Raw genomic sequence first — 22,403 nt, forward strand, 5'->3', positions numbered from 1 at the left:
TGGTAAGCTGGCCCCCTGCCCTCTTGTTCCTTCCTGTTTTAAACCTGGGAGCTTTAAAGTAAGCAGGAAGTGTGGAGACACACTGGGAATACTCCCAGCATTTCCTACTCTGTTTACAGTGTGTCTGCAGAGGAAGAGACAAGGTCCTCTGTCAGTAGCAGGCTGCAGGGAGGCTGCAGGTTATTTTTTGCCACTCTCTCCAATGCAAACATCATATGTAGCATGGATAGGCCAGTAGTGCTAGAGGAGACAGACATGGAGGAGGAGCATTGAGGATTTTAGTCCATTGCTCTTACTGCACTATCATTTTACTGTTGGCGGCAATCTGCTGGATTCTACAGTGTCCTTACTAGATAGGGGCATCTCTCCTGGTAGGACACCCCAACAAAAACAAACCAGGCAGCACGCATGGATTCTCTCATTGCTAAAGCTAATAAGGCTGAGCCCCTTGCATGTGAACTTAAATCCTCGTATGGATAATTGGGGGGGGGGGGGAAGAGATTATTAAGTGTAGAAATGAATTTGCTTCCAGGACTTCTCTTTGAATCCTCTGAATTTTGATAGCAAATATTAAATTGATTGTTCTCTATTTGAATATTTTCCAGATACATTCAAATATCTGATAACTATATATTGAATTTCAGTATTTGAAAGGAAACAGGCAATTAAGGTTGAGCCAAGAAGGAAAGCAGTTTTCACAAAGGCATTTCAGCAGCTATGAAAAGCACGGAGGCACTTACAGCAATTTGGAAGGGAGTGCTAGATAGTGCCTACCCATTCAGAGCGATGAAAGTGCTGACCCTAGAACCATTATTCTTACTTGGAACTGGGTTTGTGATGTCATTACATAGCCAATCAGAGTGGATATGTAGTTTCATGAAATTTCCAATTTACTGAGATTACTGTTCCTAATACAAAAGAGGTAGAAACAGATGCCAATCAGCTATGCACAGGCAATGAACAGATAGTGGAAAGGCTAGCAAGTTTTTCAGAAAACCTTTGCCACCCCACCTCCTTCATCAGCCAACCCACCCTCAAAACATTACTTTCATGCTCAAAAGGTTCGTGCGAGAATACTGTACACAATACCCAAAGCAAGTTACTATTTGAAAATATTAGACAGAAGACATGCAATGGTGCCAGCTTAAGAGATTTTTTTTATGCAAAGCCCTCCAAAACTCAAAACAGCCCTGCCAACAAGGCAATTCAAGCACTTGAGTTTTGAAAACTTACCTCAAACGCAATTTTTAAAAAATCAGAAATTCACATTCAAAATTGGAAATTGACAAATTGCACCTGTAGGTGGAACCTCAGTATCCACTGATTATGTATCCACTGATCTGACTCACTACTGATACCAGGGCCCACATTTAAATACCTTGTAACAAGGAAAAAGCACCAAAATTCAATTTCCCACCTTCAAGCTGTTAACTAATTATAATTTCATTCCACTAGATTCCACTATTCACCCCATCTAGTTGCTGAATGCAGGATAGCATCTGTACCAATGCATTCTGGGTCCACAATGGAGGGGCAAGAAACCTGGAAGTGGGTCTTTAAAGCTATTTTTCCTGAAACTAAACCCCACTGGATAACGAGGCACAATCGGTATTCCTTTTCATACGAGTTAAGCACACTTCTATCCCATGGATTTAGGTACCTCTGTCAAATTGCGATCTATTGTTGCATTCCTAAGTGTGTATTTCAGAAGACTGCATTGTGCATGGGGCAAGTTAGAGGAACCTACAAGAAAACGAGAAGAGGATAAGAACAAGAAAGCAACGCTGTGTGTTTCTTTGTGAAAATGAAGTGAATGGCTGAGAGGGGTTGATACATCTATTTTATCATTAGACTGACCGCTGGATCTTCAGCAGCTTGTTACCACTACTACAGTGGCCTGTTTTCTCCCTTGCATTACTGTAACTCAGAAATGTCAGGAATAAGCGAGACTAAGGTCACAAGGGGCAGCTGTTGCAAGCTTACAAGGTTAGGAAGGTCACCATTCCCAACACTCTGTCCAGCAACTTAAAACAGTTAGGAACGTGCAAAGATTTCACATCAAGATAACCTGGAGGGTGGCACACACATGCAGCACTTTGTGACTCACATGCATGAATGAGAAGGGCAACATGGTGGGTTGTGTCAGTGAGTGAAAGCACAAACTCTGGTGAGAATTTCAAGAGGTGCTCAGAAGCAGTTTATTATGAAGAAGTGTTGCTGCCTTGAACAGCTTGGGGAAACATTTCCCAAACAAAAGGTATTATAACAAATAAGGCTACCACATCTGCTTGCATTAATGAAAGAAACATCAGCCCATATCTCCAGGACAATTGTTTTAAATGGCAACTGGGCATACCTTCAGCCAACAGTGATTAACAGCAATTGTAGACATGCCTACTCATAAGTAAACCCCACGGAGTTCAGTAGGACTTACTTCCAGGCACGCGTGTGTAGGATTGTGGCTTAAATGATGAGAGCTACACTGCACTTCTGAATCAACCCCCCCCCCCCTCCCCACAACTCCAACTCAGAGAGAGGCATACTGGGTTTACAAAGACAAGTTGATATATTGGATCACACTAGAGATTGCCTACCCAAAGAGAAGAGTCAGTTCCATTTATTGAGAGCCCCAAAACACCTTTCCTACCTTTAGTGAACCCTCCCCCACTGCTGGTCAACCCATCCCGTTCTCAGTGGTAAGGAAGGGGCTGGTTGAGAAGCTAGCAGAGGAGGCAGAATCAAATCCCATTTTGAGTTGGCCCAAATCACATGCTCCTTGGTCTTACTCAAGTTGGGTTGAGGAATTTCTGTATAGGGGAGTTCCTATTTCACATTCTTACAATGGTGAAATTTGCTTCAGTTGAGGTTTTTTTTGCTGACTTCTTGCTGCAAAAGCCAGGGATGATGGTAGTTCAAACACCGGCAAAGCTGCCATTCCCCCCTTCTGTTGGTTGGCATCCTGCTGAAGCCCTTCTCCTCAGTCAGGATTACCATTTGACCACATGAAAAACTGGCCCGCTTGTGCGTCTGTAATGGATATCAGTGGGTGACACTTTTCACAGCACGGAGATAATAAGTGTCCCCTGCTAATCGTTACATACCAAGCTGCTGTTACAGGGAGACTGGTTGAAAAGCTGACAACTCTAACTTCAGTGTTCCCTGCCAGATCTCACTTTTCAACACCCTAATTGCATGGACAGAGAACTAGATATAGCAGCTCAGCTGAAGTTACTGCAGGCAATAAAAGATTCTGCCTTCAGGCAAGCATACATGTCTGAGCTAATGCAATAACTACTACTACCATTACCAGTCTTTTGAAGTGTGCCCCATCAGGACAGTCAGGGTCACAGAGAGTGTAGGGTTGCCAGGGATAATTTCGTAGAGCCCCGATATTAAATGGGGCCACAAGTAGGATTGCCAGACAGCCATCACCCATGCCTAGGGGTGAATTTGCCCTTCAGGAACCAAGCAGGGATAACCCACATGGTTCCCAAACACCCCAAAGTATATTCCAGTTACTGGAGCAACCAAAACACTTCTATCTGGGAGCAAGGATGTGGATCAAACATGCAGAGTCCAAAGGACCCATGTTAAGATACTTCCCCAGGGCCCACTAAATCTCTCTAGAGCCCCAAGTTCAGCTCTTTAAATGCCCTCAAAGTAGCTCAGGGGGAGATTACGCTCACAAATGCACACCAATCAGCAACTTGCTCATTAACATAGCTGTATCCTCCCCTAACTGAGCAACTCCTACTCATGCCCCCCCCATATGTTTCAACTAAACAAACAATAGATTTGGCAGCCAAGAAGAGAGCAAACAACACTTAAGAGTTTATTCTTAATTATACTGAGCCTGCCTAACAGTAAAACACAGGCAATTGTTCTCCAAAGCCACTCTAATTTCTCACTCATGTTAATTATAGTTTGCTATACCTATACCATCAGGAACACAGCCATAACTTCACAAAGAGGATAGTAATAATCAAGCTCTGGATTTTTAGCTTGCACTTCTTATAAGCAAGAGCATAATACTGCTTGCATTTGCTTACCTGCAATGAAAGGTAAGATGGACACAAAGATCAAGGAACACCTCCTTCCAAGATTTGAGATCAGCCAGTTAGGTTTTGTTTCAGACTCCATTTTAGCTGGAAGCCAGATTGGCTTCCACAAGAAGCAGGACCTTCACAACCACCCCAGAGCTTCAGAATGCCTTTCCACAAGCTGTTTGGTTAGTTCCATTTCTTACAGCAGTCCAGGAGCTGCTGCGGGTGATCTCGTTCTGCCATAGCTTTGAGAAGTTAACTCTTAGTATTGGATGGTGTTCTGCTGACTGGGGAGCATCAGCTGAAAAGAATCAGAGAAAGTTTGTCTTTAAATAAATGCATACAAATGAATGAGATAGCAAAAGAAGACAGTTTTAAGGAAAGAACCCTACAGATTTTGAAACCCACTTTGTGAATGGCTGGGAGTGCTCTGGTTTCAGGCAATTTACCTGAGCCTTTCCTCAACTGACTCACAGCCCAGTCCTATGCATGTCTACTAAGAAGTAAATCCCTATATGGTCAATGAGTCTTACTCCCAGGAAAGTGTGGATAGGATTGGGCTCTCTGTTGTTGAAGTGTTATGGAAAGTTTCTAGACCAGGGGTTCTCAAACTTTTAGCACTGGGATCCACTTTTTAGAATGAGAATCTGTCAGGACCCACAGGAAGTGATGTCATGACAGGAAGAGACATCATCAAGCAGGAAAATTTTTTAACAATCCTAGGCTGCAATCCTACCCATACTTACCCAGGAGCAAGTTCCATTTATTATCATTGTTAAAAGCATATACATAGTAGCCTGATAAAAGTACAAATTTGTAACATTTCCCCAAATGCAGTCACATGCCATGGTAGTATCAAGTCTGACATATTAAAAATAAAATATTGAAATGAATGGGGACCCACCCGAAATTGGCTCATGTCCCACCTAGTGGGTTCCGATCACAGTCTAAGAAACTGTTCTAGACAGTTCAACTGCTCAGAATTTATTAAAATACAAAATGTAAGACCAGTGAGACTGAATGCTGCCAGTGGACAGGGGTTCAGCAAAGAAGGGAACAGACAGCACCGTCAAAATGTTACTCCTCTATGTGAGAATGTTATGCCTGTGAAACTTATGTATGAGCAGCAGGTATATATGAATATTACTTGCAAGTATTGTGTGTGTGGCAAAACAAAGGTACTCCATTGAAAAAATAACACCACATCTTGTCCACAGCTTTCCACTTGTTTGATTCTGGTGCATTTTTCAAACTGTAGGTTCTGTAACAGTGAAGCGTATGGAAATGCATGGCCAAGCCTGCAGACAATTTGGCTTCAGAGTTTTTCTTTGCACCTCTCCCAAGCGCATGATGCGACAATGCATCCCTTTTACAGGATGAAAAAAAAATTCAACAATAAGCACCCAGCCTTTCTTTGTAAATTTGTCAGCATGAGAGGTGCCATCAGCCCTGACAACCCAGTGCTGCCTACTGCAGCTCTACAACGTGCCTGAGGGCAGGTGTAATTTATACCCCAGATGCCTCTTTGCAGCACTTGCTCAATTTTGACAGGGGGGGCCAAAATGCTGTCATGTTAGAAGTGTGACTGACCTGCTGGGTGGCAATTCTGGCTTCACGGTTCCTGATGGGACCCAGAAATGGCACAGATTTTTGATTCCTGCAAATCTGCAATTGCCCAAGCAGAAATCCATTACATCGGTGGCCCTCTTTACAATGAAACTCTTAGATCATAGCAGCTCCACCTCTTTGCTGTGAGCCGCGGAGAAAAAGCCCAATTTGTTGCTAAATGCCTGTCAGTGTTACTGAGACGCGACAGCAGAAACCAGACTTCACTTGTGTCTATTCTGGCACATTTAGCTCCATATCATTAAGTCTTGTTAAACATTTATAGCATGGGTATGCCCGGAAGGATTCATATGTGCTAAGACAGCCACTACATCAAAAAAGAACCTGGTTGTTTTTTTAATAGCACTTGCAGGTGGGAATTCTGCCTCCTTTAAAGGAAACAGAGGCTTGTATATTTTCATTGCTCCTGTAGCCCAGGGCTGGTGGAAGCATTCAGCAAAATCAAGTAGTACAGTTCTTCCTTAACAGTACCATTGCAGAGAAGAGAAGGGAAGTGGGAACGTTTGAAAGTGTATCCATTTTTTAAAAGACTCCCTGAATGTACAAAGTTATATTACAACGACATTTTCAACATATTTTTCTCCCTGATCTCAATGTGTCTATGTACAGGGCAGCATTCAAACCTCCTCACCTCCCCACCCCCGAAGTAGTACAATCCAAGAAGAGCTTGACCACTGACTACTGATTGCATGAACAGGTCAAAAGGTGAATGATTAAGGGCGCCATCCTAACCCTTGTGTCAGTGCTTTCCAGCACTGACATAAGGGCAATGCAGCTCTGAGGGAAGGGAACAAACATTCCCTTACTTTGAGAAGGCCTCCATGAGTGACACCCAACTGCAGGATGCAGCACGTGTCCCATTGGCACTGCTATGCCAGTGCTGGAAAGCATTGACATAAGGGGTTAGGATTGTGCCCTAGAAAGCATTATACATCCCACCACCCCCAGGCCCACATTATCAAGCCTTCCAGGCCACTCAGTGAGAATGGACAACTAGGTGATGTATATTTTTTTAAAATACATCTTTCCATTTAATGTTGCAAAAACATATTCTTCCAATGAACATTTTATCCCCCCCAAAGGATTCATTACAGTAGTTAGTAAGCAGAGCCCATTGATTCACACAATCATCAGCCACTTACAGCCCATTCTGGCTTTGTACAATGCCTATAAGATTTCCATTTCAGCAAGGTCCAATCATTTCCTTTTGAAGCACTCTCTTTTCCAAGTCTAATATATACTTATATTGTACAATCCTGAATATTGAACCTTTTATGTTGAGAGCTGCCTTGTGGGTTTGGCCAACAGTCAGGATACAAACAGAGCAAATCCTTCCTTGCACAGGCACAGTGCTTACACAGAAAAGATCTTCATTGTCCTCATCTGAGCACTCTTTCCTCCCTCCTTCCACACACAGGCAGCATATATGCCCTTACAGCCCTCCCTTCAGTCAAGTCCCTTCAGCCAAATTCAGCCAAGTTACTCAAACAGTTAAACCAACCAGTTAGTTGGCAACCTTCAGTCTCGAAAGACTATGGTATCGCGCTCTGAAAGGTGGTTCTGGAACAGCGTCTAGTGTGGCTGAAAAGGCCGATTCGGGAGTGACAATCCCTTCCACACTGGGAGCAAGTGCAGTCTGTCCCTGGCCTGTCTCCCTGGCTATGGGCCTTCCTTCTTTGCCTCTTAGCCTCAGACTGTTGGCCAAGTGTCTCTTCAAACTGGGAAAGGCCATGTTGCCAGCCTGCCTCGAAGCGGGCCACTCAGAGGCCAGGGTTTCCCACTTGTTGAGGTCCACTCCTAAGGCCTTCAGATCCCTCTTGCAGATGTCCTTGTATCGCAGCTGTGGTCTACCTGTAGGGCGCTTTCCTTGCACGAGTTCTCCATAGAGGAGATCCTTTGGGATCCGGCCATCATCCATTCTCACGACATGACCGAGCCAACACAGGCATCTCTGTTTCAGTAGTGCATACATGCTAGGGATTCCAGCACGTTCCAGGACTGTGTTGTTTGAAACTTTGTCCTGCCAGGTGATGCCGAGAATACGTCGGAGGCAGCGCATGTGGAAAGCATTCAGTTTCCTCTCCTGTTGTGAGTGAAGAGTCCATGACTCGCTGCAGTAAAGAAGTGTACTCAGGATGCAAGCTCTGTAGACCTGGATCTTGGTATGTTCCGTCAGCTTCTTGTTGGACCAGACTCTCTTTGTGAGTCTGGAAAACGTGGTAGCTGCTTTACCGATGCGTTTGTTTAGCTCGGTATCGAGAGAAAGAGTGTCGGAGATCGTTGAGCCAAGGTACACAAAGTCATGGACAACCTCCAGTTCATGCGCAGAGATTGTAATGCAGGGAGGTAAGTCCACATCCTGAACCATGACCTGTGTTTTCTTCAGGCTGATTGTCAGTCCAAAATCTTGGCAGACCTTGCTAAAACGATCCATGAGCTGCTGGAGATCTTTGGCAGAGTGGGTAGTGATAGCTGCATCGTCGGCAAAGAGGAAGTCACGCAGACATTTCAGCTGGACTTTGGACTTTGCTCTCAGTCTGGAGAGGTTGAAGAGCTTTCCATCTGATCTGGTCCGGAGATGGATGCCTTCTGTTGTAGTTCCAAAGGCCTGCTTCAGCAGGACAGCGAAGAAGATCCCAAACAAGGTTGGTGCAAGAACACAGCCCTGCTTCACGCCGCTTCGGATGTCAAAGGGGTGTGATGTGGAGCCATCAAAGACAACAGTGCCCTTCATGTCCTTGAACACCTATATGCAGAGGAGGAAAACAAGTCTCTTGATCCTCTGTTCATCAGTGTTGTATTCATGGGCAAGGAAGACCTGACTCTTGGTTCTTCACACTGACTAGCAATCACACATACGGGCCATCAATAGGGCTGTAGGTCAGTGGTAGAACACCTGCTTTGCATGTAGAAGATCCCACATTCAATCCTTGACCTCTTCAGATAGGACAGGAAAAGACATTGGAGAGCCATTTCCTATCAGACAATAGTAAGATAGATGGACCAATAGTCTGACTGTGTGACAGCTAGCTTCCTCAACATTTCTTAATATGATCCAATGGTCAAATGCCCCTGGGGTCTGTCCTGGGACTGGGGCTTTTCATAAATTACCTGGAGATAGAGTTGAGTGGTGAGGCGGCCAAGTTTGCGGATGGCACCAAACTTTTCCGAGTGGTGAAGACCAGAAGAGATTGTGAAGAGCTCCAGAAGGATCTCTCCAAACTGGTAGAATGGGCAGTAAAATGCCAAATGCATTTCAATGTAAGTAAATGTAAAGTCATGCACATTGGGGCAAATAATCAAAACTTTGCATATAGACTAATGGGTTCTGAGCTGTCTGTGACAGATCAGGAGAGCGATCTTGCGTACTGGTGGACAGCTCGATGAAAGTGTCGACCCAATGTGCAGCGGTGGTGAAGAAGGCTAATTCCATGCTTGAGAGCATTAGAAAAGAGCTGGGGCACCTTCCATATGAGGAAAGGCTACAGTGTTTGGGCCTCTTCAGTCTAGAAAAGAGGCACCTGAGATATTAAAAATTATGCAGGGGATGGATAGAGATACTCTTTCATCTCTCACATAACACCAGAATCAGGGGACATCCACTAAAATTGAGTGTTGGAAGAGTTAGGACAGACAAAGAAAATATTTCTTTACCCAGCATGTTATTAGTCTATGGAACTCCTTGCCATAGGAAGTAGTGATGGCATCTTGCATAGACAACTTTAAGAGGGGATTGGACAAATTTCTGGAGGAAAAGTCCATCACGGGTTACAAGTCATGGAAGGTATGTGCAAGCTCTTTGTTTTAGAGGTAGGCTACGTCAGATACAGGGGAGGGCACCAGGATGCAGGTTGCGTCTTGAAGCATTTGGTGGTGAAATACAGGAAGCTAGCTGGGCCTTTGGTCTGATCCAGTGGGGCTCTTCTTATGTTAAATCCTATGAGGGGCTGCCAGAACTAGCATTCAAGCAGCGCAAGGTCCCTTACTACTGCTGCAAATTGTAGCATGCCATTCAGCATGGCTGGGCCACCAGTGGCCTGGAAAGGAGCCCTGGTGCCAGTAAGTCAGCATGAGGGGCAAGAGAGAGGCAGAGGGTTGGTATAAATGGGGAGGAGACTGGGATGGAGAGGATGGCGAATTGAGAATGGGAACGGGACAGTATTAGTGGTAGTGGCACTGCCAATATCCTATCCTCCTTCCTGGCCTTGTTTTGCCTTCCCAGGTCTACTCAGACTTGCACCAGCTATACAGTTGGTGCAGGTCCATGTAGACCCAGTGGGGCAGTGAGAATTTAAGCCCATGCAAGGGAACAAATGCTCCCTTACTGAGAAGACTGCATTTAGGACTGCAGCAAAATACACACCCCCACTGTGGCCCCACAGGATACAGTGCATGTTCTGATGGTGTGTCTGCATTGGAGAGGGGAGTTTTCAATAAGATTGGGCTGTAAGTGTAGTCTTGCATTATACACTTTACTACATATGAATCTGGCCCTATTGTCTTTTTTTGTGCATTATATATACACTGCTCAAAACAATAAAGGGAACACTTAAACAACACATCCGAGATCTGAATGAACGAAATATGCCTATTAAATACTTTGTTCCTGATATAGTTGAATGTGCTGACAACAATATCACACAACAATCAATGGAAATCACATTTATCAACCCATGGAGGTCTGGGTTTGGTGTCATACTCAAAATTGAAGTGGAAAAACACACTACAGGCTGATTCAACTTCGATGTAATGTCCATAAAGCAAGTCAAAATGAGGCTCAGTAGCGTGTGTGGCCTCCACGTGCCTGTATGACCTCCCTACAACGCCTGGGCATGCTCCTGATGAGGTGGCGGATAGTCTCCTGAGGGATCGCCTCCCAGACCTGGACTAAAGCATCCGCCAACTCCTGGACAGTCTGTGGTGCAACGTGGCGCTGGTGGATGGAGCGAGACATGATGTCCCAGATGTGCTCCATTGGATTCAGGTCTGGGCAACGGGCGGGCCAGTCCATAGCATCAATGCCTTCATCTTGCAGGAACTGCTGACACACTCCAGCCACATGAGGTCTAGCATTGTCCTGCATTAGGAGGAACCCAGGGCCAACCGCGCCAGCATATGGTCTCACAAGGGGTCTGAGGATCTCATCTCGGTACCTAATGGCAGTCAGGCTACCTCTGGCGAGCACATGAAGGGCTGTGCGGCCCCCCAAAGAAATGCCACCCCACACCATTACTGACCCACTGCCAAACCGGTCATGCTGGAGGATGTTGCAGGCAGCAGAACGTTCTCCCTGCCGTCTCCAGACTCTGTCACATCTGTCACATGTGCTCAGTGTGAACCTGCTTTCATCTGTGAAGAGCACAGGGCGCCAGTGGCAAGGTTGCCAATCTTGGTGTTCTCTGGCAAATGCCAAACGTCCTGCACGGTGTCGAGCTGTCAGCACAATTCCCACCTGTGGACGTCGGGCCCTCATACCACCCTCATGGAGTCTGTTTCTGACCGTTTGAGCAGACACATGCACATTTGTGGCCTGCTGGAGGTCATTTTGCTGGGCTCTGGCAGTGCTCCTCCTGTTCCTCCTGGCACAAAGGCAGAGATAGCGGTCCTGATGCTGGGTTGTTGCCCTCCTACGGTCTCATCCACGTCTCCTGGTGTACTGGCCTGTCTCCTGGTAGCGCCTCCATGCTCTGGACACTACAATGACAGACACAGCAAACCTTCTTGCCACAGCTCGCATTGATGTGCCATCCTGGATGAGCTGCACTACCTGAGCCACTTGTGTGGGTTGCAGACTCCGCCTCATGCTGCCACTAGAGTGACAGCACCGCCAGCATTCAAAGGTCACCCAAACATCAGCCAGAAAGCATAGGGACTGCGCAGTGGTCTGTGGTCACCAGCTGCAGAACCACTCCTTTATTGGGGGTGTCTTGTTACTTGCCTATGATTTCCACCTGTTGTCTACTCCATTTGTGCAACAGCATGTGAACTTGATTGTCAATCGGTGTGGCTTCCTAGGTGGACAGTTTGATTTCACAGAAGTGTGATTGACTTGGAGTGACATTGTGTTGTTTAAGTGTTCCCTTTATTGTTTTGAGCAGTGTATATTAAACAATATGTCAAACAGCGTTTGTCAAACATAATGCCTGAGGGCCGGATGTGGCCCGCAGAAGCTTTTAATCCAGTCTCAGGCTCTCAGCTGCCAAGCAGTGCTGAGGTGTCACTGCTGAAAGGGTGGCCAGTATGATAATTGGGCTCTCCCATATCTTGAAATATGATTAAGATTTATGTGTTTTCTGTCATTTGCAGTGAATGAGTTCCTAAGAGAGAGAAAAGTGTTTGTTTCTGGTTATCACCTGTTTAATGACATCACTTCCTGCCTAATGACATCATTTCCAGCCCTCATCAGGCATCATGAATGCTATTCGGCCCGCTGTATAAAACAAGTTTGGCACCCCTGCTGTATGCTCTCCCTTCTTCGGGTACCTACTTTTGCTGCATACTGTGTACTTTCCTTCGTTTTCTTTGGCAATTATTTTCTCTGCTCTTTTCCAGTCTCAAATCACAACACTTTTGCACCTACCAAAAGATTCTCTATATAAATCTTTTATTGACTAACTGTAAGAAATCAAACACACTTAACAAAACAGTGAAAGGGCACAGATTTACCCAGTGAATGGACTTCTGGCATACAACTTTCAAGATTCTACACTCACAAAATGTGACTCACCCAATTGCATCCTCACCATCAATGACAAATGCACACCTTGGTTATGACCTGAAAGGTTTTGAAGGACATATGATGAAATACACAATTTCTTTTGTGACCCCTCTCTTGCACTACATGTTCCTTCCATCCCATCTCACTGGATAACAGAAAGGCCCACAGCTTTTCTTACAAGCTTTTTGCTCCCAGATGATTAGCACTGTTAGTAAGCTTCAGGTGATCGGTTTTTCTTCCTGATTCCCTGCTTTTGTAACTCACTCCCAGGTAGTGATATGGGTCCCAATGGCTCCCTTTCATTCGCAGTTAGTGAAGATGGGTGACCAGGTATTCTGTAAGGCCCACAGCAGGTACTTAGCAGGAGTCCAAACAGGGTAACAGGGCCATGGACAACTCCCAACAGAGTTGGGAAGATTCAGCTATAGGGTGTGTTTTATATTGAATGTTAGTTTTTTCTCACTAAAAGAAAATTAAAAAAATTATTTAATTTTTAATTTAACCCAAACATGGGGTACTCCAAAACAGCAAATTAGGATGTAATTCTACCAGTGATTTGCAGTCACCTAAGTACTTTTGCTGCTTAGTTGGTGCTTCCAGCTCCTACCTCTCCAAGGAACTACTGATTCTTAAACCCATGCCCTATTCTTCAGACACTGTCTCCAATAGAAGAAGAGAACCTCTTGCTGCTCCTGGAGATGGTATGGAAGCAGAGAGGTGCCCTCTAGGTGTTCTGAGGATGAGGAGGGGAGGACAGTCTTACCTTGTCAAGCTGTGTAGGCAAAGACACCATGGGAGTCTCAGGTGGGATGGGGCTTTCTGAGGATTTTTCAAAAGATTATTTCAGCACCCAGTCTTCCTCTGTCTTCTGATCCTTCCTCAGATGGTAGGGGTCTGCACTGGGGCAATGACATTGGAGGCCTCCATGACACAAATGACTTACAGTCCAATCTTACTGGGGCTGGGCAGCAGCAGAATGTGAGTTCTGCTGGTGCTGCCTGCTATAAAACAGTCAGCACTGGCTGTAAAAGGTGCTGTAAGGAAGGCCGAAGCCTTCCCACCAGCACCAGTAGATCCCCAGCAGCCTGCTGATTCAGGTAAGATGGTGTAGAAGGCAATGGGGGGGCCATAACAGGGGCAGGTAGGAGGCAAAACCAGGTGGGGAAGGAAGCACAATGGGATGGGGAGGCAGAATGGGGGAGATCCGGCAGCAATGGTGGTTCCAATCTCCCTTTTCTGTAGCCCCCCTTCTCTCCTCAGACTTGCACTGGTGAAATTGCTAGCACAGGTCCAAGGAGACCCGTTGCAGAGCAGGAAGCTTATGGAGGTGTAAGGAGGTCTTAAGGGCCAAAAGACAAGAAATCATGCTCTATCACTTTCCAGGGTCATAGCCCATGTCACTTTCCCTTCATAAATAGAAGCCTTTCAACTGCAAGACCGACAGTGTTTGACATCTTCTTTGTCAGCTTTTCCTTCTGGTGTGGTCAGTTTAAGTGGGTGTTTGATCAATACATCTGTTCTATTCTTCCCACTCCTTGCTACCTTAATTTTTGTGCCATCGCTCCATGCGCATCAGTCAGTCAACAGTTTTGTCAGGAAATAATGCGTGTTTATTCTGTGAAAGCCTTTGCGTGTTCTTTTTCATATTTCATGAGATTCCACTCTGAGTCACCAAGTACCTGAGGGACCAAGAGAAAGAATCAGAAAGTAAAATGAAGTTGCTGTGACATCATTATATTAATTTAGGAGGACCAAAAAAAAAAAAAAGAATACAAGTGCCAATCTACAAGAGAGCAGGCACAGTCGCACTGCTTGTGTGTGTGTCCATGTGTCTATCCCTTTAAAAGAATCTAGGCTTGTGCTTATCAGAAGTTTGCTGGGGAAGAAAAATCAAGAAGAATTTAATCCAACAGCCTTGTTAATTTTCTGAACATTTTCATGTGGGGAATGACAGGAAGGATCCATTTCAAATACAAGCATTTTGATTTGCATTATCTATTACTTAAAATGTTATTTTCAATTAATCATCTTCTGCTGGGCTATTATAAATAGTACAATAAATAATACAAAAAGCTTGCCCTCACTGCAATGTCACCCATGATATTCTTGTTCTGTTACAACGCTTGCAAAAGCAACATAAAACCATAATATTAAAAAGGGACAAGGCTAGATGACAAGCTCCATCAGCATATACATGTGATGAAAAATGCAGTTTATCTGCTAGATTCATCAAAACGAGTAAAGTTACAGTAAGTGACTGTTCACTTCAATGTATCCACCAGGGATGGGGGGGAAAAATGAAATGTTGTGAAGAGTATGGAGATTCCAACTGGAGCAAAACATCCAAGGAAATTCAAGGGAAGCAAATTGTTTTGATAAGACTACAACAGTCAAATTTCTCAAAGCAGAGGCATTCCGCACATCCTCACTTCAATGACTTCAAATGCTACAAAACTTGTGTTTAAGATATTAAGCGTCATTACTTATTAATTATAAAGTCTCTACAATTAGGCTGTTTAACTGGGGGGATAAAGACCTTCCCCCAAAAGGACCTGCTTGCAGGCTTACAATCTAAAAACAAAAGAAAACAAGAAAAATTCAGATTACACAAAACAGAGCTTGCTGTTTGAAGTACAAATCCTATGATTAATTTCCTTTCATTTTTTACAACGCTACTGTCAGATTTGGTGTTTCAAACAGGATTCATTTTAGTTTAACAGATTCATTTCAGTTTTATATATAAGATTTTTCAAACAGTATTTCCCATCCTTCCCTTTTTATCACCTTCCACTATCACTCCTCTTTTATTCTCCGTCCTCTAGGCACAGAGTCCCCGTTCTATACAACGGGATGTTTCATGAAGACAAGAGTAGGAGTGAGCTATTCCTGTTCATGAGGAATTTTACACACACACACACACACAGTTAATGCAACCAGTAAATTCCTGCAAGTAATTGATCTTGACCCCTGTTACCTATAAGCATTTCATCTATGCTATAACCCTGCAGATACGCCTACAGCAACCATTTTTACTAGTCTGCCTACACATAACTGTAGTAGCCATTTGTGACATGCTGACAGCCTAAGGAAGCAGCTCTCTTACATTTTGCAAACGCTCCCCTGTCTGATCACCTGGAGACAATTGTCTCTTACCAAGGCTGATCAGAAAAGGGGCTGTCTATAGGCCTACTATCCATATTGTTATGGTATCCCTACCTACAGGGCTATCATTACATCATCACTGCAGTGTAGCTACCAGTTCAGAGACAGTTTATATATTAGGAAGGAAAAGAAGGATTTTTTTTTTTTAATTTGTTCTCAAACATGCTATAGTTAATGCCATTTTTGGTGCACATCTTACAGTAATGCAGGAATGTGCAGTGCAGCAGGAGAGGCAGAAATGCCCCGTGATAGGCCATGGAAAAGCACCGCAGATACTCCACCTGCTTATACCGGAGGAGGCTCACCTTACACCCGCTTTCCTGGGTGTAAGGAGAGTCTCCTCAGGTGTAAGCCGGTGGGACAGCTGCGGCGCTTTTCCATGGAGTACGATAGGGCGGTTCTGCCTCACCTGCTGCCACCAGCACCTCACATCCTTGCCGTGATGCTAATGAAGGCAACCTATACACTTGTATTTTAATGTTGGGCAGCCCAATTCTGAGCTACCCGGAGCGCCCAGGCTCAGCGGCACTGAAAAGGCCTGCCACTGAATCCTGCGCCTCCTGCGCTACCGTGGGAGGCTCCTCGGGAGAAGGGGATGTTTGTCCCCTTCCCCTGAGTAAGGTAAGCAGCCCCACAATGGGGCTACTCACTTTACTGCCAATCAAAAGGTTGGCTGTAGAGTAAAGGTGTTCGTGTATGGCGCGTAGCCCTGCACGAGCGCCTTGGATCCTGCGGAGCTCAGCTTTGGCTTTGGGTTTTCACCTAGGACATATGCCACCTATTTTGGTGGCATATGTCTGAGGAGGGTAAAGGGGCCCTCTGAGTTATGGTTTTTTTATCTGGTTCTTTTACTTTCATTCTGTTTTAGATTTTACAAGCTTTGCCCTTTCTCAGTGCTGCTGGTTTTGTGTTTTTATTATGATTTAAAGGTTGTTTTAACATTTAAGGTTATTTTAATGCTTACATATATCCCTAGCATGTATGCACTGCTGAAACAGAGACGCCTGCGTTGGCTCAGTCATGTTGTGAGAATGGATGATGGCCGGATCCCAAAGGATCTCCTCTATGGAGAACTTGTGCAAAGAAAGCGCCCTACAGGTAGACCACAGCTGCGATACAAGGACATCTGCAAGAGGGATCTGAAGGCCTTAGGAGTGGACCTCAACAGGTGGGAAACCCTGGCCTCTGAGCGGCCCACTTGGAGGCAGGCTGTGCAGCATGGCCTTTCCCAGTTTGAAGAGACACTTGGCCAACAGTCTGAGGCTAAGAGGCAAAGAAGGAAGGCCCACAGCCAGGGAGACACACTAGGGACAGACTACACTTGCTCCCAGTGTGGAAGGGATTGTCACTCCCGAATTGGCCTTTTCAGCCACACTAGACGTGTGTGCACACTAGCCACACATCATTGACCTGATCCAGTGGGGCTCTTCTTATAATCTTAAATCTGTGGAGAGCCATAGAATGCAGCGAATGAAAGTTCCATTGCTTTCTGTGGCTTCTTTTCATGACTTTCATTCAGTTTTGCCCTTATAATTCTTGGCAACACAGGTGATTCAAGATGAGACTATTTATTTATTACTTACTTACTACAATTATGTCCTGCTTTTCTCCCCAAGGGGGACTCAAAGCAGCTTACAAACATGAAAACCATTTTTAAAACAATAAGTTATGCATGTTGGCAACCTTCAGTCTCGAAAGACTATGGTATCACGCTCTGAATGGTGGTTCTGGAACAGCGTCTAGTGTGGCTGAAAACTGAATGAAAGTCATGAAAAGAAGCCACAGAAAGCAATGGAACTTTCATTCGCTGCATTCCATGGCTCTCCACAGATTTAAGAATATAAGAAGAGCCCCACTGGATCAGGTCAATTGCCCATCTAGTCCAGCTTCCTGTATATCACAGTGACCCACCAGATGCCTCTGAAAACAAACAAGACAACAAGACACCTGCATCCTGAGGTCGCCTACTTCTAAAACCAGGAGGTTTGCACATACCCATCATGGCTTGTAACCTGAAACAGACTTTTCTTCCAGAAATCTGCCCAATCCCCTATTTGACAAACATTCACTAGATTGTGTCAACAAAGAACAGCTATATGGACACAATCCATGCAGTGTGCACACAGCCCTTATAGACACTCAGCTCTCCACATGCAGGGGGCAGCAGTATAGGAAGCTCATAATCAAAGCAGAGTGGGTGGGACAAGGAGGAAAGGAGGAACTGTGAGGGACTGGATCACTCCACATATCAGCACAGGAATAAAGATCACTAAGTATATTTTTCAGCAGAGACAGATCTTTATCAGTCCTAATGTCTAGTGCTTGCACAATTGGGATTACTTCTAATACAGTATTCATTAATGATGTTAAAAAAAATCAGAGCACAGCTAAATGAGCTGTTAAAAAAACTATTGTTCCAATATCTATTATGCTAATCTATGCAAGTTCTTTTTCTTTTGCATAAACATTGCAACTCCCAAGAAGCTGAGCAATAGCGCTAGACTAGGGAAAAGAGAGTTTGCAATCTGAATTACTTTCTTCTTCACATTTCCTCAAGAAAACAGTTCCAATAACACTACATTGTCCATGCAAGTTGCTGGGTTATACAAGCAGGAGCTTTTATTTTTTTCCTGGAGGCTGGAAATCAAGATGCAAAACCGTAAACTTCTATACTGAACCGGTTTCAGCCCATCTACATGTAACCTAGAAGTTTACTGGTGACATTCGGATGACAGATCTATGACAAAACAACTTATCTTTTAACGCTTTGGGGGGTAAAATGGGTTGTAAACAGGAAAAATCCAATCCTAAGTTTCAAGGCATCAACAAGTAGGATTTTTCTTTTTTTCTTTTAACCTACCAAAATGAGAGCTTCTGCTACCAGCAGGGAACATAAGCATTGCCCATTAGATGTACCTAAGCAAAGAAGTCATAGAAGACAGGGTAGTCTTCCTGGTCCCTCTAGAAATACTTCCCTACATAAACCGGGCATCAAATTTCATGTTTTTTGACATTTCTGCAGGCTAAAGCAATTACAAATGGGATGTCAGTATGCACTGATTTGGTATCCACTGATTTGACTCACCACTGATACCAAGGTACACCTTTAAATGCCTTGTAACAAGGGGAAAAAAGCACCAAAATTCATTTTCCAGCTTTTGAACTGTAAAATTATTATAATTTCATTCCATTAGATCAGTGTTTCTCAAAATGTGGGTCGAGCCAATTTCAGGTGGGTCCCCATTCATTTCAATGTTTTATTTTTAATATATTAGACTTGATGCTCCAATGGTATGTGACTGCATTTGGGGAAATGTTACAGACCTGTACTATGAATATTCTTTTAACAATGATAGTAAATGGGACTTACTCCTGGGTAAGTGTGGGTAGAATTGCAGCCTAGGATTGTTAAAAATTCTTCCTGCTTGATGACATCACTTCCAGACCTGACATCACTTCCAATGGATCCTGACAGATTCTCATTCTAAAAAGTGGGTCCTAGTGCTAAATGTGTGAGAACCACTGCAATAAATTCCATTATTCACTACATCTAGTGGTTGAGTGCGGTATAGCATCTATACAAATGCATTCTGGGGTGACAATAGAGGAGCAAGAAACCTGGAAGTGGATCTTTAAAGCTATTTTTCCACTTATTTTGTAGCCGCTGATTTTTTTTTATTCACTGGGGTTCCAAAAGTGAACCCCATTGGATAACGAGGCATAACCTGTACACACAAAGGAGCTTCCTTTCCTTTCCCCTTAATATCTGTAGACTGGCATGGTATATAGGTGTAGCTTTTTTAGCAACCATCAGCTTTTTAAAAAATTAATGCTGTCTGGTTTGGTTTTTTTTTTAAGAAAAATGATCACTGAATACGTGCTCCTAACTTTACGAAACAAGAATGCAAAATAATTGTAGCAAAGAAGAAATTGATTGGGAATTACAGTGAAATCAATGCCATTTGCTTCAGACCCTGCTGAACCTTGACATCACTTCCATTACACCCAAATCATTCACTGCAATGGTATGCCCATGTGTTTTTCACATCTTCCCATCCAAACATCCCTGGACAAGCCAGAATTGGCTTAATATGTTCATGAAGAATTAGACAGCAGCATTCCACACATGTGGGAGCTTCTGAACCACCTTCAGAGACAGCCACTGCTGGACAGCATTGTAGCAACATATCATGAGAAGTCAACAGCATATTAATGCGAACTCCTTGCTAACTGGGTAAGAGGCAGTTTTTCAAGCAGGCGTTCCTCTTTTATTTAGCAGGGCGAGAGTAACTGGCCCTCCTCACCCCAGCAGTGTCATTTCTAGTGGCTGTCTGCTGGTGTTTTACAACTTTTGGATTGTGAGCCCTTTTGGGACAGGGAGCCATTAGTTATTGGATTTTTCTCTGTAAACCGCTTTGTGAACTTTTGTTGAAAAGCGGTACATAAATACTGTTAATAACAATGACAATGACCAGGTGCCAGGGCCTGCCCATCCAGGAAGCAGCCATTTCATGCAGCAGATTGATTGGGGGGGGGGGGGTGTGATTGGTGCAGGGTGCCCATCTCTGTCCACCTATTTGCCTCGACTGCTCCTTCTTTTCCTTCTACTCCCTGGATTGAAAAAGGAAGAGGGGTCAACAGAGAGGGAGAGGAAACGAGATGAAATTTGCAGAGTGGAGAGTACTGAGCTGAATTTGAACATCTAGGCCAGGGTGTTCACTTTGATATCTAGCTGCAATCTTGGAAAATGGCCTCCATTTTTCAGACATGATGGGAAGTCATTATATTTGGGGAGAAACAGTGCAAAAAAGAGCTGGAGACGGAGGGCCCAATCCTATCCAATTTTCCAGTGCTGATTTAGCTGTGCCAATGGGGCGTCCTCAAGGTATGGGAACATTTGTTCCGTTTCCTTAGGGCTGCATTACAGCTGCACTGGGGATGGAAAGTTGGATAGGATTGGGCCCTTAGAGTCCAAGGCAGTGAGGCCCACCTGTGTCCAATTAGGAATGGCAGCCCACCCACAAGTACAGCTCTTCCCACATGGGAAGTAAAGAGATGGGTAGACAAAGGCACTGGGCTCCCACAAGTAGAAGCAGAGTATGTGGGAAGAGGAGAGGATGATGCTGCTGGGAAACAGATTGTCTATTTCATTTTTATTGTTTAATGAAAGTTGAAAATTCAAGGGAGCGTGCTAGAATAACCTTGAAGGGATCCCAGAGTTCCCCCAGCTTTCCCTCTAGCTATGGCCCTGACTCAGGTTGTGCACACACTGTAAAGCGAAATGCACATCCTTATTACAGATTCCCATTTTGCTGAAGACTCCTTAGAATAAAAGATTATTTTAATGCACCACCCACTACTCCGGAAATTCTGCTTACCCTACATAAGCAAGCAGGGAAAATTGATTTTAAATTTCAAAAGCAATTTAAGCATTTTAGAACCTTTATATTTTTATCTCAGGCTTTTAATATTTTTTTTTTTTTTTTTGGTACACGGTACACAACAGCAATCAATAATGTATGGTCCTACATCAGATCACAGAGTTGTGATCCTGCTGATGGAGCAGTTTCTCTTTTTAATTCCTAAAGAGTGTTACCAAAGGAGGTGGTTTGGTTCAAACAGGTCTTTTGCTTATGAAATCAGTCTTCTGATTTGCACACTGGGCCAGTGTAACAGTGGGCTTCAATAACAGACATTGACAGGATGTCACAGTTTTGTACTATGGTGTACTACTATCCAAGAGAATTTCAGCTGTATTATAAGCAGATGTTTGTTGGAATTATACGAAGTTTGGAGTACCAATGGCCTGGACTCATTAAGGGAACTGGAAAAGTCTGAAATCTAAGAAGATGAAAGGCCACAAAATATCTTAATGAGGGTAAAAAAAAAATTCCAGCATTTGGTAAAATGAAGCTATTAGAATTGTGGAAAACACCCAAAAAGCATCACCTGTTTTTCAACCTAGAAAGCACCAACATGCTCTGACTAGATATGGTAGTAAGCCCCAGATGTTTTATTTGGAGTGCCACTGAAGGGGGGGGATACAGGCCTGATCTTTACTGCTCTACAGCACCAACCTGATAATGCCTGGGAGATGTGCTGTGACTTGTCCGTTTAGGTCAGGGGTCTCCAAACTTTTTGGGCAGAGGGCCGCATCAAATATCTGGCGTGGTGTGGCGGGCCAGAAAAACAATTTAAATATAAAATTTAAATAAATAAATTAGAGATGGAACTTAGATGAGTGAATAAATGAATGAATGGGCTCATTCACTCAGCCTCTCTGGCCCTCAGAACACCCTCCAGACACAATCAGAGCACAGTTCTGGTCATGTTCAGTTGAATGGGCCAGAGACTTTCAGGGGACAAGAGGTTGGCCACAAGCTGGAAAGAGGCTTGCTGCGGGCCGCATTTGGCCCCCGGGCCGGGGTTTGGAGACCCCTGGTTTAGGTGATCTAAGGCGCTCATAGGGGCACTGCTGACTGTATACAACTGTTGCATCAGGCTTGGCTCCTCACTCTGAACAGCCTGTCAACTGGAACACTCATGCAACGCACTCCTGAACACTTGTCTTGCCTCACCACACCACCTTCCTTCTGAAATCTGATCACCTGTTTGCTTGCTGCCTGTGAGCTGGTGTAGTGGAATGGCTAAGGGAGTGAGCTGCTGCAATGAGCTCACTCTGTGGAAGAGGTGATTCCCCTCACCTCTTCAGCTGCAACATAGGGATGCCCCCATCCCTCAGAGTTTTGATTGCTACCTTTTGAACTTGACTTTTTCCCTGCCTTCAGCTGCCTTTCCGGTCTCTGGTTCCTTTGACTGCAACTCTGGAACTTGACTTGCAGCCTGTAAGTTGT

Source organism: Tiliqua scincoides, chromosome 2, assembly GCF_035046505.1.
Source record: "Tiliqua scincoides isolate rTilSci1 chromosome 2, rTilSci1.hap2, whole genome shotgun sequence".
Classification (NCBI taxonomy): Eukaryota; Metazoa; Chordata; class Lepidosauria; order Squamata; family Scincidae; genus Tiliqua; species Tiliqua scincoides.